Genomic DNA, 16000 nt, shown 5'->3' with positions numbered 1-16000 from the left:
ACGTGATTGTAATAGTAATAGTATTACTCTTACTAGTAACAGTAATAGTATTCAATTCGCCCAAACAGCCTTCCCTGTCAATATTTTGTGTCTTTCGTCCTGACATAGGCAGATTCAGTGCCTCTGGGATCATCTGCCACAAAGGAGAGCAGACACTATGCACTAGTCAGTAAGTGTTTTTGGAGAGCCCAGTAGGTCCAGACCACCTTCACCCAGAAGGAAATAGAGGAAAGTGATGAAGGCAAATGATTCTTGCCCTGAGCAGCGAGTTATCTGTCTATATATCTGACCTCATCTAGGCTGATCCTGAAGATCAAGGTACACTTTTATGCCTCTGGCATTCTGTTCTCTTTTATGAGAATGAGACCACCCACACAGACACACAAAACAAGCAAACAAAACAAAACCCTCCCAACAAGACTGATCTGCTGGCCCCATTGGTTAGTCCAGTGCTGGACAATTTTATGTTTCAACGTGACTGGTCCGCAGGATGCCCAGGTATCTGGCTGAACATTATTTCTGGGCATCTGTAACGGTGCTTCCAGTAGACTGAGAAGAAAGTCTGAGCAGACTGAGAAAAGAAAATTGACCTCCTCGGTGTGGGTGGACACCATCCAACCTATTGATGGCTGGAATAGAACAAAAGAGAGAGAAAGGGAGCGTCTTTCTTTGCCTGACTACTCCAGGTGGGTGTTGGTCTTCTCCTGACCTTGGACCAGGACCATTCTTGCACCTGAATCTTCAGTTTACACAGGGCGGACAGTGGGACTTCTCAGCTTCCACAACCACATGAGCCAACCCCTCCTGGCAAATGTCCTTACACACACACACACACACACCCTGTAGGATACCTCTTTCTGGGGAACCCTAACTGACACAGGTGTCTCATTCCTCAGTTGCTACCAGCTGATCCCACCCACGCTGCAGGGAAGAATCCAGAGGACATTCTGAGAACCTATGCAGCAGAGGAGCTGAAAATAAGGGTCTGGAAACTATTTGGAGCTCACTGCAAAGCCAAATAACCCCTTACTAACTGTATCGGCTTCAAGGCACTTGACTTTTCTAAAACTCGGTATCTTTACCTATAAAATGCATTTCCTAAGGTGTGTGGCAAACACATCTAGTTGTCTACATAGCAACCTCTGTTATCTCTTGCTTTCTAAAGGCCCAATCCCCCGTTTTCTTTGAAGTGCAAATGTGCCAAAAACCACATTCCCTCCTACTTCTTTCAGCTGGGAGTAGTCAGATGATAAAATCTCTGTCCAAGGCTCCTCAGCAGAAGCGGGTTGAGGCTTCTCTGAAAGCCCTCTCCAGGGGTAAGACTGTTCTGTCCTATTGCCCCGTCTTCCTCCCAAGGGAGGGCATGGCTGCGATGGCGGCCATTTTGTGCAGGACTGATTGAGACCACACGATGAGGGGAGCAGAGAAGCTGGAAAGAACCTGCATCCAATGCGAAGCCAACTTATCACTCTGGGAATGTCTGCCTTCCCATTGTTCATCACTTGAAAAACAAAAAAAATAAAGCTTTAGTTTTATTTTTATATTACAAGCCACTATCTTCTGGTTTTCATTACTCAGAACCAAACATAGTTCCTAATTGATACATGGAGATGTGAAATTTTAATGGGGAAATTCAGGTGAAGTGTTTGTCATAATACTTGTTTCTTATTTTTAAAGGTACTCATGCCCTTTCAGAAAGCCAATCTCAAAAGGCTACATAGGCTATGATTTCATTTCTAGAGCATTCTTGAAATGTCGCAATTAGAGAGATGGAAATAGATTATAGGTTGTTGAGGCTTACAGCCAGTGTGGGCTAGGACTCGTTGGGGAGTCTTTGTGGTTGAGTGTGTGGCAGTGAAATGAATGTGGAAAGACTGCATACACACACACACGAGTGCACGTAAAAACTGGTGAGATCAGATGATACAACAGCCAGCTGGCTCCCAGTTGGCTTGTTCTGATGTTCTATGAAGGGCATGTGAGCCACGATCCTTGTGTGATCTGGGTAATGGGTACACAGGAACTTCCTGTACTTTTCTTCAACTTCCTGTTGAATTTAAAATTGCTTCAAAATAGGGGCGCCTGAGTGGTTCAGTGGGTTAAAGCCTCTGCCTTCGGCTTGGGTCATGATTCCAGGGTCTTGGGATTGAGCCCTGCATCGGGCTCTCCGCTTGGCTGGGAGCCTGCTTCCCTTCCTCAGTCTCCACCCCTCTGCCTACTTGTGCTCTGTGTCAAATAAATAAATAAAATCTTAAAAAAAATTAAAAAAATAAAATTGCTTCAAAATAAAAGTTACACAGTGTCCCATCTGACTACGTTTGGTAGATATACTAGATGTAGGATGAGATTTCTCGAAGTGAGCACCATTGGCATCCTGGGCCGTCCTGTGCCCTGCAGCATCTAGCACACGCCATCTTCTGCTGCTTTGACCACCTGGATTCATTTCTCCCCCAGAATGTGACAACCCAAAAATGTCTCCAGTCCCTGCCACATATCCCCTGGGTGGCAAAATCACCCTTGTTTGGGGATGGTTGATTTTGAAGAGACTTATGAGTAATGGAAAACGATTCTTCCTTTTACAAAAGAGAGTGGTGTAGAATTCTTTCACATGGTTAAATCCTCCAATGGAATTAAAATTTGATTTGTTGCACAAACGTTCAAATTCAGGGCTGATTTCTGAACTACCTCTTATGAAAAGTGATATAGATGCATTTTAAATGACCAGGTTTTCACAGATTATTGAGCTGTTCTGCTAAAGCTGAGTGACGAAATGCTTCTCCTCTCCTAATTTTCACAGAGGAGGGGGAAATGACCAGAGTCATAAAGTGTCTTAAGAGCAGGGGGTGCTGGAACTCAGGGGACAGAGGAGGGCTCTGTGCCTGTTTCTACGACGCTTTCTCTGGGCTTCAAGTCTTGGTGAACAGACATTCCCTAAGAGACTGTCTTCCCCACAGTATCCATTCCATCCCTATACAATTCATCAGAGTGATGGCCCAGTAAACCATATGAAACATACAATTTGTTTTTCAAAATAAAATCTTATGAATTGATTGGTTTAATTTCTTCTAGGACAGAGGAGTTGCTTGTGGGGAAAAAAGATCCATGTGGTTTGGAAATTTGAGAAGCTGAAATGGTTGATGTACAATTATTTAGACTATATCCTCCGCCCGATACTGAAAGTTGATAAAGAGAAAATATCTGGATAGGGCCATTTCTGAAAATAGTTACCTATTTAATTGTAAGGTGATGTGACTAGTTAAGGTTTTATTACTATTTATGTATTACAAATGTTATAAAACCATAATAAATAAGTTTAGATAATTTTGTGTCAGGGAAAATTATGACAACTAGTGTATAGTCACACTGACGTGTCTTCACATTCCCCAGATATTATCATTCCCAGTAAAACTTTTGAACAATGCTTACTATAAACTAGATACATTCAAGAGAATGTATTGACTTCTTTAAAAAAATAGACTTATTAATTTCATTAAAATATTAAATAATGTAACTAACATAATATATATACTATTGGTTCAGATTTTCTTATCTGAATCAGATTACCAAAATCAGAAGTTGTGTCACTAAAATGCAAAGTCCACTACCTCATATTTCCATGCGAAGTTTTTTTTTTTTTCCTCATAGTTTCCAGCACTAATTATAAGATTGCAAAATAAGCAGTTTTCAGGTTTCGTGTGACTTCACTTGAAAGACCATCCAACTAACTGTAGCAAATTAATTCAAGAATGGGTAGCTCGTTCTTAATGTGAAATTGCATTTCCATTTTGAAGGTGGACGAGAGCATAAATGAAGAATCCAGCAAGGATTCTCACAACATGCAATCACAGAGTTGGGCTAGAGGAAGAGAAGCGTTAGGTGACCCGGACATTTTACATACGGGGACCTTTAGGCTCAGATAATTTAACTGTATTTCCCAAGACCTCATGATGTAATAGCACAACCAGGGCAAGAACAAACATCTTTCTGAGTCTTTGTTCACAAGTTGTCAAGAGCACGGCGCCCACGGGGAAAAACACCAACTCCTCGGAGGCGTTCATGAACCCGTTCATATGCATAAATACATGTTGGAGCACACTGCTGTTGATGTCTCCTCCACACAAATCTGAAATTAACCCTGCCCGGCGCATCTGTGACTTTCTCCATCTTCCAAGCGACACTCGCCTTGAATGCCCATCCCAGTCATCAGTCCCTTCTGATCTGAGTCCCACGGGCAGTAGATGGGTTGTTGGAAATGGGGAGCAGCGTACCTAGTTTGGGAATAAGCAGTGCCTCCCTACTCACAGAAATGGTGCTTTTAAGTGCATGCACAATATATTCACACACCTAATCATGATGTGCCCTATCCCTTTCTTTGTTGGTTTTTTAAAGATTTTATTTATTTATTTGATAGCGAGAGAGACAGTGAGAGAGGGAACATAAGCAGGGAGAGTGGCAGAGGGAGAAGCAGAGGGGAGTGGGAGAGGGAGAAGCACGCTTCCTGCTGAGCAGGGAGTCCCTGTAAGGCTGGATCCCAGGACCCTGGGATCATGAGCCGATCACAGATGCTTCCCCTACTGAGCCACCCAGCACCCTGTGTTGTTGTTCTTTTTCTTAGGACTTTTTATCAATGAGAATAATTGATAATATATAATAATATATTATTATATGTTATTATTATAATAATATGTTATTATAATAATAATAACTTTTTATCAATGAGAATGGTGCCCAGGCATGCATTTTGGATGTTCTAGTCCCAAAACACCATTTTTATAGTCCATCTCACTAAATGTCAGTTTTGTTGATCTGGGTTGGAAGAAACAACTCTTGGTTATGTTGATTTTCTCTATTGTTTTCTATCTCTATTTTATTTATCTTATTTATTTTATTTATCTTCTGTTTTATTTTTCTTCTGGCTTTACTCAGCATTAATAACTTCCTTCTCTTGGCTTTGGAATTAACTGGTTCTTTTTACCTAACTCCTTACCATGTAAAGATAGGTTGTTGATTTGAGATCCTCTTAAAGCCTTTGTTGGTGGCTACAAACCCTCTCTCAGCACCACTTCTGGTCTTCCCCATAAGCTCTGGTGTGTCAGGCTCTTATTTTCAGTTGTCTCAAGTTGGTTTCTACTTTCCTTTCTGATTTCTTTTTGACTCAAAGGTTCTTTGAAGGGTATTATAAAATTTCACATATTAGTGAATTTTTGTTCTGCCATTGATTTCTAGTTTGATTTCATTATGATTGGAAAAGATCCTTTGCATGATTTCTAACATTTAAAATACCTTAAACATTGTTTGGTGGCCTAACACATGGTTTATCCTACAGAAGCTTCCATGTGTATGTCAGGAAAATAGTGCAGTTTGCTGCTGTTGTGTTACTGAAATAAACTTTGGAAAGAAAACAGAACTATAGAGGATACACACTCCAGAAGATGGGGTTCTGTGAGGGTAGGGGAGCAGGGTACCTAGAGTCAACCTGACTTGTCCAATGGCAGAGTTCTATAATGAAATATTCCAGGGAGAAGTATAATTCTTTTTTTTTGCATTTAGTATTTATTATATGCCAGCAGTATACAAGGATGATGGACACATGACAGATAATACATACATGACAGGTAGAAAGACAGGTGATCGGTGACCGAGAGACAGATGACTAGATGGACAGACGGATGAGAGGTTGACGACAGATGATAGAGAGACAGATGATTAGACAGATAGAGAAAGGCAGACCAATCGCACTTACCCAGCCCAGGAAGCAAGGTTTTACAGGTGATTCAAAAAGCTTGGGCAGTCATTCCCTTACCTTTAAGGACATAACTAAAGAACAATTTCAGAGTGAATCTTAATACCTTTCTATTATATGCACTTTGCTGCCTTTTTTTTTTTGAATGTGTGATTTCTTCACTTCACCTAACTTGAAGGCGCCTCCTCTCTGACAGCCTGTGTTGACCATGAACACTGCTCCTCTGTTGGGTGGATTCAGGCCTCAGCAGAGCACAGCACTCACTACCCATGGACAAGGCTCCCTCGGTGCTCCCCAGGCTTCAGCTTGAGTTCTCTGCCGCAGTTTCTCTCCCTGAGCATGTGGTCTTTGATCCTGGTGTCGGCAGAACTCCGTGTCATCTCCTCCTCTCAGTGTGGCCGAGGCCCGTGGGCATCACGGGGCAATCTCGCCCCCGATTAGCTGCGCTATACGGGAGCCTTCTCCCTTCGTACCCCTGTGATCTATGGGACTCCACTGCAGCCACACGGAGAGGCATTCTCCTGCCTTGGAGACCTTGCTGCCAGCACAGGAGAGAGACACCTGGCTTGGCCTGAAGGTGCCCTCTTGTAGCTGAGAGGACTCCCCAGACAAGAGCCAACAGGAATGTGACTGGGGGCTTCAGTCCTACAACAACAAGGAGCCGAGCTCTGCAAACAACCTGAATGAGTCTCCAAGAGGCCACTAAGCTCCAGATGGGGTTGCAGCTTGGCCAACGTCTTCATTTCAGACTTACAAGTTCCTAAGCAGAGACCCCAGTCTCGCCAGGCCAGCCTTCAGACGCAGAGAGAGCGTGAGATGAGGAGGGAGCACCTGTGAGCTGCTGAGTGTATGGGATGCGCTGCCGGGAGCTGTGAGCTGCTGAGTATGTGGGGTGCGCTGCCGGGCAGTGACCCTGAATGCCGGCCCCACGCTAATCTGAGTGAGCGGTTCCTCTCTTCACCAGGACTTACAATGCGGACTCAGCATTTCCTGGAGCACAGGGTAACTTTCCTGGAGGTTTTCAGGACATCTGGGAAGACACCCGTACCCTCCTCCCCAGCCCCCCGCCTATCCCTGTACTCCAAGCCCCCTTTACAGGACCCATAAAGTAGTCTTTATTCCTCGAAGGCAGACCAGTTTCTCTCCCTTTGCTGCAATTTTACACAAATCCTGTACACACGCGTTTCAGCCTCTAACACAAACGGCATGAGGAAGTATTCCAAACAAACACAGAACTCATTCCAAGAATTTTTCTACTAGATTTTTTCCTAATGTAAAAATTCATAAAATAAAAGTAATAAAAATACCAGTGTGAGCACCTAGTGCGTGCCTTGTGCTGTGCTGTGCTGGGGGCGGGGGGTGTTGCATGCTCTCCGTAACTGTTACAACTGCACGGCAAGGTGGGCTCCTTATTGACAGCCTTCTTCAAGTTACAGAGAGGTGGGGGGTAACCCCGGTGATCAGTGGCAGAGGGTGACTGCCAGCAGGATTTGAACCCGGACCCGTCTGGCTACAAAGCCCAAGATCTAATCACCATGCACATTCGTGCATGAGAACAATTACATGTGTCTGGGTCAGAGCAAATATCCGCTGGCAGAAGGACATCATCACCCGTCTCCGTGGCCCGCCCGTCACGGTCTCAGTCCAGCTAGCAAGAATGGGAGCTCACGGCGGGTCCCCTGCAACAGCCGGGCTGTAATCGAGTGCCGGAGCTTTAGCAAGGTCAGCACAGATCTGAGTCCCCAAATCCTTTCTCACAAGGTATTGGTGATGCTGGAAAAGTGACCAAGTCTCTCTACTTCCTACTTTTCCCATGCGGACAAGGGAATTCCTGGGGTTCATGCCTGTGGGATTCCTCTGAGGACCGACTGCGAGTTCTGGCACGAAGGGAACATTCGTGAGTGCTACCTGGGACCATGCTCGCTACCACGGCACCAGCTTCTGGCTGTGGGGACCTGAGATGGCTCGGACACGCACACAGACAAGGCAGCTTTGCTTCTCACATCTGGAAGCATCAGTATAAATCCTAAACGAGTTGAGTTCATCAGTCTGTGCGTACGATGTGCGTCTGCATTTATTCTATCCAATTTGCTTACAACACACTTGAAGGGGCAGCTTCTGGTCTCGTTCCACATGAACATGTGAGGGAGGTTCTGGAATCCTATCCCTCAGGAGTGTGCCGGAGGGAACTCGAAGAATGTGCACAGGGACAGAAGACACGGCCACCTGCACGCCACGGGACGTGGAGGGGAGTCTCTGGTATGGGACTGGGGGTTACCTCATCTCCCTGCGGGACAGCTACCAACACGAGGAATGGCTTTGGCTTATAGTAGAAACTCAATAAATGGCGTCTGTCATCTTCATAACACCTAGTACGGAGAAGAGCTGTGAAGTGGAAGTGTGAACTGTCACCACCATCTAGTGGCAGTGGTCAGAAATGTAGTCGCTGAGGAATGAAAAAAAAAAAAAAGAAATAGTTTACCCTTAGAGCATGTTCCCTTCCCCGGTTACATGCGAGACAAGCCGTGACACCTCAAGGCGCCCCGTATCTAACGGACCCACAGCCCCCTTCGGCAGCCGAAATGCTAGCAGCTACGTGCCCTCCACGGGGAGCTGGGAAAGGCATCTGAACGTTGCCTGTCTTCTGTAGTTCAGATGAGAAGTCCAGGTTGAGAAAAGAAATCTGACTTAGCAGGAGCCAGGATTGAGCCAGGATGAGAACCCTCCCGTGCAGCAATTAGGGAACAATGAGTTGAATTCTTTCTTTCTTATATGGCTTGTGTTCCTACCACAGCTCTATGATATTTTATTGTCCAGGGTGCTTGTCTTATACAACGCAACGTATCAGGCAATAATGCCATGTACTGTTCCCACCGCATTCCAGAAACGGACCAGGCACAATATATTAGCTAACTGCAGTGTAGAAAAAAATAAAATTAAATTAAATGATTTCCTCAGGAATTTAAGACAATGGTTCATAAATGTGTGGACAAACTCCTACATATTAATCGTTCTTTGAAAAAACACTAATATTTACCCGTGTGCTTTCCAAAGGCTGTGCTGGGACAATGACATCACGATGGCTGTTGCATCTGCTTTCATGACTTTTATGGAGCAACTTTTTCACACACATTCAGGCTGATTTACAACACTTTATGTTTGCACGGATCATGTATCACCTCACACATTATCAAGAATCAAAACATTTTTAACTACCCTGGAGTAGCTGGAAATCGTAGGGCAGGAAATCAGAGACACTCAACCCGTTAAAGACGTCTCGTCCATTAGCCCTTGGCCCAAACTTGGCCGGATAGCACAGAATCAATAAACGCTTTTTAATTAATTCAACAACCTCCTCTCCCATATTTCATCACTGATGTTCCTTTAATTTTTCCTGAATATACAAGAATGAGCATTTCTTCCATTAAAGCTGTTTATTTACTAAGGCTAATGATGTGGTCTGACATGTAGCATACCCTTGCGAGAGTAAAGTTTATGAGACACTGTGTTAAGTACTTTTCATACTTAGGAAGCAAAACTGGTGGCCACAGGCCTCCATCCTACCTGCACGGTTTACAAAGCAGAGAGTTTCAAGTTCTGAACCAACAGTTGGAAATGAGGATTATCCATGAAATTCTAGATTTACAACGTTCCTTGAAATCTTAGCAGATGGGTTCAGCAGAGCCTGTGAACCATTCCCACGTGGCAACCGCCAACTGGAACCCAGTGTAAGAGCCCACCTGGGATGGCACGTGTGGTCACCTTGCCTCTGGTCTCCAAAACCCAGCACAGGTACATAGCCCCATCCTATGCTGTCAGCCTGGCCTCATCCCCTCTAGCAATACAGCAAAGCCTGCAACAATCCATCACGCCGGTACCCAGGCCTTCAGCAGCCCTGGGAGCTCTCTGCCTACGCTTTCCACAGCCACCAGCACTGGGAACCTTGTGGTCTTTCTCCCAGAATGCAACAGTGACCTCCACTGCTGCCTTGCCCACACCTGGTTCTGCACACAGTAGTCACAGAAGTCTCCTTAAGGTTCCAAACTAATCGAAGGACACCCCTTCCAGAAATGCCACAGCAGTTTCTTCTTTCGATTAGGATAAAACCCAAACACACACAGCCTGAAAGGCAGATGTCCGTTCTGCCATCACTGAGCGGCTTCTTAGAAACGTTACCCCAGCCTGTGGCTAACAATGTGTCTTTCCCTCCAACGTGCCCACCTCTTGTGCTTTAGGGCTTCCTGACATTCTCACGGGCAGTGACCCACCAGCCACCACCTGTTCATTAACCTTCCACTCTTTCTCCCAGGAGGCCTCTCCCAGAAGACGGAACGGCTCCTTCCCTTTGCTTGATCCCCGGTTTTATCTTCTTCTTTTTTTTTTTTTTTAAAGATTTTTATTTATTTATTTGACAGATCAGAAGGAGTCAGAGAGGCAGGCAGAGAGAGAAGGAAGCAGGCTCCCCGCTGAGCAGAGAGCCCGATGCGGGGCTGGATCCCAGGACCCTGAGATCATGACCTGAGCCGAAGGCAGAGGCTTTAACCCACTGAGCCACCCAGGTGCCCCCCCCGCCCCGGTTTTATCTTCTTGACAAAACGTGTATGTCTTCCCCGCTGGGTTAGCAGTTTTGACGACAGTGATATTTGTGTGTGTCCAAATCTCTATTTCAGTGCTGAAAGCAAGGCAGAGGTCACAGCAAGAGGGCCACACGTAGGCATCGCGTGAGCAGCCCCTGCGCAGACGTTCACCGGACACACACCAGGCCAAGGATGGCTCTGAGGTCATGTAACTTGCTCTTAGATTGAATTCAAAAAGCTCTGCAGAACCCCAAATTCCCAAAACTGCTCCTTTCACTGTCCCTCACCATTGGGTGATCTTGTCACACACTTATAAAACAAATAAAGCATGGAATTGTGATGTAAAATTAAAGGCTGTACCATTCTGAGAAAAAGAGTCTCTGGCCCTTTCTTTATTACAAAAGAAAAGGGAAAGAAAATCCCTATAGAACATGATGGAAAACTCAAGTTGTGCCAAGCTGCCTTGAGAACCCAGGGGACACTTTTCCCTAACCAAACCATGACGAAGTAGTCTCCTTTAGCTAGCCCCAAGCACGCCGTGCTCTGGTGGTAACAGTCCTGGTCTGTGCACTTTGTCGCTAGACCGAGACGCCGTCTCCCGAACCCCCTTCCCGGCATCGGAAACAGAAGAGTGCCGTGTCCTAGTCCTCCCCGTCACACACCACACAGGGTTTCCTTCCACAGGGACTCTTCCCGGGTTTGACTCATCTGTGAACTTGTGTGCTGCAGACAGAGGTTCCCCACCTGGAAATGAAGCTGAATCGCAGGCAGCCCAATGACAGCTTAGTCTTGAGAAAAATGTCCTGCCCCAATGTTTCAGGCTTATTAGACCTGAATTGTAACCAACATCTCCTGATCTAACTTACACACAAAGCAAGTCTCTCATTTGGCAACACAGTAGAAGGAGTTAATTAAAGTTGGTACTAACAGTTTTTGTTATAAATACCTAGAGCTTTTGCCTCACATCAATGCTCTACACCAAACCTCCTTGAAAACAGAAGGTCTTATTTTTAGATACAGCTTAACATCAATTTTTAAAGTTCAAATTTGTTCCTAATCATCTACTTCTGTATTTGTGCATGCATATTATTTATTTTACTTTATTCTACATCGTTTATAAGAAGATGAAGTGGACTTTTTTATTCCCTATGGAAATCCCTTTGGAGTTACATTATTATGAAGCACTTCAATCCTAAGGGCTCTGATTGACCTTAATGTCCCTACTTAGCCCTGACTGATCAACTAGTATTTGTCAGGTACTGTCCCGAGTTCTTTAGTATTATTTATTTCTCACTTCTGTTCAGCTTTATTGAGATATATTTGGCACACAAATTCTACACATAATTAATGAACACAAGTTAATGAGTTTGCTCCTACGCATACACTCATGTTACTACGACCGCGATCGAGGTCATGGACGTTTCCATCACTTCCGATATCCTTGTGCCCACCTCCCCTTCTTTGCAAGAAAAACACTTAACATGAGATCCTCGTAATAAATTTTTAAGTTCCCAATATCTTGTCGTTAACTACAGGAACTGTGATACACCGCAGATCGCAGAAACATACTCATCTTTATACCCATTGGACAAGAACTGTGCGTGGCCCGCTGCCCCCAGTCCATGATAATCAGCATCAAATGGTCTTCTTCTCTACTCTGACTATTTTAGGGGCCTCATTTAGGAGGCATCATGCACCATTCACAGTAGCCGAGATATGGAAAGGACCCAAAGTGCGCAGGCCGATGAATGGCTCCTTTTCTAAAGAGGACACCGTCTGTCCGTGCAACAAACCACCATCAGCCTGAAAAGAGAAGGGAATCCTGCATTCACAACAACACGGAGGGACCTGGAAGACATCGCGTTTAGTATGTCAGCTGCTTCCGTTCCTCAGCAGTACGTTTCCCTGACCACGCTGAGGGTAAGTGTGGCATTCTGACTTCATCCCACAAACACTTGTGAGCATCCGCTATCTTCCAAACAAGGCTCTCGGCCTGGCTGTAAAACAGTGAATGAAACGGAGCCCCTGCCTCACTTGCCGTCTAGTGCTGTGTCAGAAGCAACAAACAAGTCAGTGACAGTCTGCATGTCCCACGGTGGCAGTAACAGGGAGAAACACCCATGTAGGGTCATGGGGACGGAAGAGAGGACGGCGTCTGCTCCCAGACAAGGCCGCCCACAGATCTACAGCACGCGGCAGAGAGGCTGCACATATCTGAGAGGAGATCATCCGACAGAGAAGGCAAAAACATGGAGACAGAGTGCGCTTGACATGCTTGAGAAACTACGAGGACACTGCAGAGGGTAATGGCGAGCGGGAGCAGCAGGGCACGGCCGGGGTGATGGGGAAGGTTTATGCAGAGCCTTGAAGAGCCACTCGGACTTCTGATTTTTTCCAGAGACAGGGGACAAGCTGCTGGAGGCTTCTGAGTGGAGAAGTGACGTACAGTAGCTTTAAAAAGAATCACTACAGTTTGTGTGGTGAGAATGGACTGCACAAGGGCAAGACCAGAAGTAAGCAGTTCAGTCAGGAGAGAACTGCAGTAATTCAGACAAGACATGACGGCTGCTGAGGCCTCTGTTGTGATTAAGAGTAGAGGTGGTGGAAAGTCGGATTCTGCCTAGGATGGGCAGACTATACAGAAAGAGTATATATATATGGGTAGAGGTAAATGTGGAGTATGAGAGATAATGCAGAGTTAGAAATAGCTCTGAAGTGTTTTAGCTTAAGGAGCTGAAAGAGAAAAATTACCAAGAAGACGGTAGGGACAGGTTTTGGAGAGAAAATCTAGGTCTATTTTGGACATGTTATGTTTGAAATGTCTACTGAACACGTAAATGGAGATGTCAAGTAGACAATCAGATGTATGCATGTGGAGTTCAGAGGAGGAACCTGACTAGAGACATTTTCAGAAAAGGTCAACCTTAGTATTTCAAGCTACAAGATAGACTGAATATCAATGGGAAAAAGAGCAGACCCTGAGAGGTCCAATATTCAAGGGTTAGGGACACTAAGTGGCATCGGTAAAGGCACTGAGGAGGCAAGAGTAGCCAGAGAGAACCAACAAGTGGTGTCCAAGTCAGCAGTGAAGGCAGTGTTCATAGAGGAAGCATGATTGGCTGTGTCAAGTGCAATGGACAGATCAAGGTGTAAACCTGAGTGTGGACCAGCAAATCTCACTTTGGCCATGGACTGTGACCTGCCTAGACCTAGTTTGGTGCAGTGTCGGGGAAGGGCAGAAGCTTAATTCAACTGGGCTCAAAAAAGACCAGGGAAGGGTTGGATATAGGTAATGCAACCAATGATTAAAATAATTTTGTTTTGTTTTTCCCTAAAGAAAAAGAAACAATTTCAAGAAGGGGATGTCCATAAATATACTAGTCCAAGATGTCCTAGTTTTTAAAATATAAATACGGATATCTTTCTGAATCAGTATCACTTTATATGTATTTAAAATATCTGACTTCTCTCCTCCTTGTGTCAACTCGACTCTTCCTTATTTATTTGTCCTTTTCCTCTCTCAGGGAGATTTTTCAAGATAGTCTAAAGTTAATTTCAATAAATAAATAAATAGTTAATTTCAATATATATTATTCTGTGAATACGGCTTTGTCTAAGACCTTAAATTTTAACAAATCCTAGTAAATTATCTCTCACTTGTTACTTATAATAGATGATAGTGAATGGCCCCATTCCTAGCACATGGTAGCAGATGAAATACTGCATATGTGTATGTGTACATATTGCTAATATTTATGCATTTTTAATTTTTATTTATTTATTTAGTCATTTGAGAGAGAGAAAGTGGGGGTGGGGGCAGTGGTGAGAGACAGAGAGAGTCTTAATCAGACTTTGCTGAGTGCAGAGCCCAACCCAGGGCTCTATCTCATTACCTAAGCTGAAACCAAGAGTCACAGCTTAACCCACTGTGCCATCCAAGCACCCCGTGTGCTTTTCTTACTTTAATGAGGAAGCTGGTCTTAAGGATTTTCAAGTTCCCTTTGTCCTTAATATTCTACATCTATTAAGTAAAATTATAGTGTCCCCCTCCCGCCCCGATATTTAAGAATCCTTTTACAAAGAAAAACCTTTGAAACATAAATAACTATTTTTATCAGAAAAATATAGTCTCATGAATTTACAAATCAAAATGGATTAGCCTTACATCGAGCAATGTAATTTTTTTTAATTTTATTTATTTATATGACAGACAGAGATCTCAAGTAGGCAGAGAGACACGCAGAGAGAGAGGGAAGCAGGCTCCCTGCTGAGCAGAGAACCTGATACAGGGCCCAATCCCAGGACCCTGGGATCATAACTTGAGCTGAAGGCAGAGGTTTAACCCACTGAGCCACCCAAGTGTCCCTGAACGATGTAATATTTAAATCATTCTGGCAGAAGAGACTACATAGCTGCATTCCTTAATTTAAAAAAAAAAATTCAACAATGGGGAGCTATTTTTTTTAACATTTATTTATTTGAGAGAGAGAGAGACAGAGAGAGATAGAGAGAGCACAAGCAGGGGAGAGGTAGAGGAAGAGGACTCCCCGCAGACTCCCAGCTGAGCTGGGAGCCCAATCAGGGCTTGATCCCAGAACCTGGAGAACATGACCTGAGCCAAATGCAGATGCTTGACCATCTGAGCCACCCAGGTGCTCCTGGAGAGTTATTTATTTATTTTTAAATTTTATTTATTTATTTTCAGCATAACAGTATTCATTGTTTTTGCACCACACCCAGTGTTCCATGCAATCCGTGCCCTCTCTAATACCCACCACCTGGTACCCCAACCTCCCACCCCCCGCCACTTCAAACCCCTCAGATTGTTTTTCAGAGTCCATAGTCTCTCATGGTTCAGCTCCCCTTCCAATTTCCCCCAACTCCCTTCTCCTCTCCGTCTCCCCATGTCCTCCATGCTATTTGTTATGCTCCACACACAAGTGAAACCATATGATAACTGAGTTGTTTTTTTTATTGAAAGATTTATTTATTTATTTGAGGCAGAGAGGGCATATGTGCTCACGAGTGGGAGGCGGGACAGAGATTCTTCAAGCAGATTCTCTTCTGAGTGTGGAGTCCTACACAGGACTCAATCTCATGACCTATGAGATGATGATCTGAGCTGAAACCAGGAGTCAAACACTTAATCTATTAAGCCACCTAGGTACCCCAACAATGGAGAGTTCTATAGAATGATAGTGTGTGTGTGTGTGTGTGTGTGTGTGTGTGTGTGTGTGTATGTGTGCATGTGCTTATCAGCTCAATATGGTGTTCTTTTATACATTTGGTGCATGCTTTTACCACATTTACTAAAACTGGAAGAATCGAGAAGACTAACATGTCCCCTGAACAGGATGACATGCATACCCATGAAATGTTCATATTTTTTTCATTACAAAATAAGAGGATTGATAAGAAACTACCAACCATTAAAAATGAAACAAACAAACAAAAACTCCTGGAGTTAAAATGTATAATAACTGAACCAAAGAATTCAATAGTTTTGAAGTAGACCACCAGATAGAAGAAACAACCAGAAATTTGAATGACAGGACACTGGAAAGTACCCAATTAGAGAAACCAGAAGAAAAAAAAAAAGAAAAAGAAAAGAAAAATGAAAAAGAGTAAAGAAAGTCTATGGAAACTATGGGACACAATAAAAAGAAAAATCACATGGAAA

At 44.2% G+C, this 16000-nt stretch overlaps 1 protein-coding gene and 1 non-coding gene across 3 annotated transcripts in view; one reads left to right on the top strand and one right to left on the bottom strand.

Moving 5' to 3' along the window:
• The window catches only part of CSMD1 (CUB and Sushi multiple domains 1), a 1941062-nt gene that overhangs the window by 501568 nt on the left and 1423494 nt on the right, over window positions 1–16000 (bottom strand). The window lies entirely within an intron of this gene.
• On the top strand, window positions 15608–15709 carry LOC116582075. Its single transcript, XR_004282371.1, has one exon. It is a non-coding gene; the product is annotated as a U6 spliceosomal RNA (small nuclear RNA).

Source organism: Mustela erminea, chromosome 21 (genome assembly GCF_009829155.1).
Source record: "Mustela erminea isolate mMusErm1 chromosome 21, mMusErm1.Pri, whole genome shotgun sequence".
Taxonomy (NCBI): Eukaryota; Metazoa; Chordata; class Mammalia; order Carnivora; family Mustelidae; genus Mustela; species Mustela erminea.
This window is presented reverse-complemented; position numbering and strand designations above follow the sequence as displayed.